The sequence below is a fragment of the Meleagris gallopavo genome, chromosome Z (genome assembly GCF_000146605.3).
Source record: "Meleagris gallopavo isolate NT-WF06-2002-E0010 breed Aviagen turkey brand Nicholas breeding stock chromosome Z, Turkey_5.1, whole genome shotgun sequence".
In the NCBI taxonomy this organism is placed as follows: domain Eukaryota; kingdom Metazoa; phylum Chordata; class Aves; order Galliformes; family Phasianidae; genus Meleagris; species Meleagris gallopavo.
Genome location: NC_015041.2, coordinates 66,893,579 through 66,896,969, shown reverse-complemented (window position 1 = coordinate 66,896,969; position 3,391 = coordinate 66,893,579). Strand labels below are relative to the sequence as shown.

At 40.1% G+C, this 3,391-nt stretch overlaps 1 protein-coding gene across 1 annotated transcript in view; it reads right to left on the bottom strand.

Moving 5' to 3' along the window:
* ZNF608 (zinc finger protein 608) overlaps nucleotides 1-3,391 on the bottom strand; it is an 86,826-nt gene that overhangs the window by 43,289 nt on the left and 40,146 nt on the right.

Genomic DNA, 3,391 nt, shown 5'->3' with positions numbered 1-3,391 from the left:
AAAAGAAACTAAAGAAAACCCAGTTTGCTTACACTACATTTGTGTGTGCAGGGGTTTGGTGTACTATGGGCAATTTCAGTTTCAATTTTGTTGACATCAGTCCAAATGCTGCACACAAGAATTATGTACAAAAATATCTATCGTGCTAAACAAGGCAAATTGCTAAGTTTCTACAAGTCTATTCCCTATTGCTATAGATTGCTAGCATGAAATAACAGTTGGATGGTTTTTGTTGTTGTTGTTGGTTTTTTTTTAATTTGTTTTGTTTTTCTTTTTAAAAAAGGGGGATTAAGGCCAATCTTTTCTCTTAGTGCTCACAGAGACCGATTTGTAGATGGAAATTTATTTGGTAAATGGGCAACTTCATTTTCTATTTAAATTAAAACATTAATAAAAACAGTACAAAGACAAATGACATTTTTTTTTTTTTTCATGTGCATCATAGAGAAATTCACACTTGGAACAATTCTAATAGCCATATGCCATCAAATATAATCTCTTGCCACCCAGTCTTGAAAATGTATTAGAATTCTTAAGTTCTTATATGCATTGAGGTCACCCACCTAACAGCTTACAGGTAACATTTACATCTTTCTACTTGAAATAACAGATGAATCTGTTCAAACCAAGGGCTTCCAAAACGTGCAACAATACAATTTGCCAAACGAACGGTCTGTACACAGACAACTCAGATGCAGCCTGTATGTATTTAAACACTTCAAAGTTATCCTTCCCGTATGACTTCCAACATAACCGATAGCAGAGCTTCTATAATCTAATAAAGATTTGGCTTCAGAGTTTTTGATATTTTACTGCAGTGATAAGGTCTTTTGACACATAAAAGACAGTCAAACACAGTTATCATTGTACCCCCTCAAATAGCTAAAGCAATCATCTGAACCATCTAAAATTCATGTTTACTTGGCCGGCTGGATCACAGACATCAGACCAAGAAATCTTTCCTCATTCCAGCAGTTCAGAAGATGGATGTTGTCTAGCTACTTACAAAATGAGTTTCAAGTATCTTTAAGTCTTTAAGTATGTTGTTTTTAATTTTGGACATCTCTAGGAAGGTTCAAGAGGAAAGGCACAATGACTCCCTGCACCTTATCATCTCAATTTCATTCAAGTATATCTTAACATAATCACAGTTGAAGCCAAGCAAGCAAATGGAAGACAAAGAGAAGAAAGGAGTGTTATTTCTCCACCACATATTCTTTGTATCCTGGATCTGATCACTAAATCACACAGCCGTTTTTCATAACGAGCAAATGAAATGAAAATCGAATGGCCATTGCAACAATTAATTATTGTGCTTCAAGTTTCACTCATAAAGACAACTGACATGATGTGCACAGGTCCTGAGTGTGCTAAATATTAAAGAAAATCATTCTGTGTGATCTTTGTATAATAAGCTTGGATTCTAATCCTGACTATGCTAAAACCAGGGGGAAGACAGGAGGGACATACAGCCAATCCAGAAGTAATGCTTCCCATTTATTTCCATGTAAACTACAACTGGCACAAACAGCACAATAACACTGAGCAAATTCTCAGCTGCAAAGCGCGATTTTTTTTTCACACAGCCACCACCATTAGCTATGTATTTTCTCCAGTGATGAATAAGAGCCTGCATGCTGTGCTCGTACTAATCTGTACGAGCAGAGATGACACACTGTCACTGCTGTCACAGCTGAAACACACCACCCATCGCCTCACTGTGCTGCATCCGCGGTTTGGTCTCTACAAACATTCAGAGTTGATGAATGTCAGTAGGTGCAAGTTTTTCCGGCATACAGGAATTAAATTCCGCACCTTTGCTTCACATGCACTTCCATGTCAGATGCCATTCTGTCAAGACTGCCAATCTGCTGCCATCTGTCACACGGCAACAACATGGAATGAAATACTGTTGGGAAGGTTCGACTTCTACTGCCATCCCACCAACATCTGCTCTGACACTGTGGGCCACCATCATAAAATAGGCATTACTTTTGGAGAAGCTCTCAGAAAACATATAGCTAGTGCATATAAAGTAACAAAACTTAATTTTTAATGTTTTTTATTAAAACATAAAAAAATAGAGGGACCCAAGCCATAACACTGTTGGGATATGTGACCTGGTTGCTGTGAAACTAATGCATCAGTCTGGTTCAGTGGTGGTAGTTGCAGCTCTTAGTGATCTCCTAAAGTGTTTGTCAGAGATTTTTTGATGAAATGTTACTCTTTCTGTACTTTGTCCTTCAAAACAATTGTTCACAAATGTACCTACAGCCAAAAAGTGATGATGTGAATAAGATGTAACTAATAAACAAGGGCTTTTCTCTATAATAAGAGAGGGCTTGTAGAAATCCAGTAAAGAGGCACCATCACTTTTTGACTGCAACTCAATTTATCCCGTTTGAAAATTCACAAGTAATGTATTTATGTCGACTGAAAATGGAATCAGAAATAAACCTCCAAACTGTTCCTTTTTTCAGCAATCTTGAGACCTGTTCTCATATTCTCTTACCACACAGGAAAGCATGGCTGCATCTCTTTTGCTGCTCGTGGGGCTGTGTTTAGCCAATGTATCAAAATCATAAAGTGGTTTGCCATCACTTGAGCTGGCCCTGCACTGTGCTTTCCTGAGCCCCACCTTCAGCCCCGATGGGCTTCACCATGCACTGATGCTGAGTTGGTGCTGAGGGGCCAGGCTGGGCTGTGAGCTGTGGTGGGCCATGGGCTGGATATGCCTGCCTTGTGTAAGCTGGAGGAGAACCCAACCAGCAACTGGCAGGTAAATGCGGCCTGCTGCTGTAGAATGAAGCTTTGGGCAGCCTTTATAAAATCAAGGATTGCAATCGAGTGGCCTGCTTGATAGTTTACATGGTGTTTCAGAAAGCTGTGAAAAACCTCCCCGTGTACGTGTAACATCATTCCTCCATAAAACACGCTCATCACAAAGCCAGAGGAAAAAATGTTTGTCATTATCATTACTAGACTAGGAAAAGTTTCAAATGAATGCAGAGTAGAACGACGGATGTTTCTTTCTCTCTCCAACATATTACAAACAGTGAGGTAGAACTAAGAAGAAGGCATGGATCTGGCAGTGTACCCTACTGAGCAACCTGTCACAAATATTTGCGCTCTGCTCTGATTAACAGACCTGCTAAGAAATGCTCATGTTTTCCAGGAAGCAGAGTCCTAGAGGACGGGGCCAAAACATGGTATCTGCAGCAGAAGGGGCTGCTGCTCTGCTGTGCCCAGAACCAAGCCTTTGGTAATTCACAGAATCAAAGAATCACAGAATCACAGAATGGCCTGGGTTGAAAAAGATCACAATGCTCTTTTAGTTCCAACCCCTCTGCTATGTGCAGGGTCGCCAACCACCAGTCCAGGCTGCCCAGAG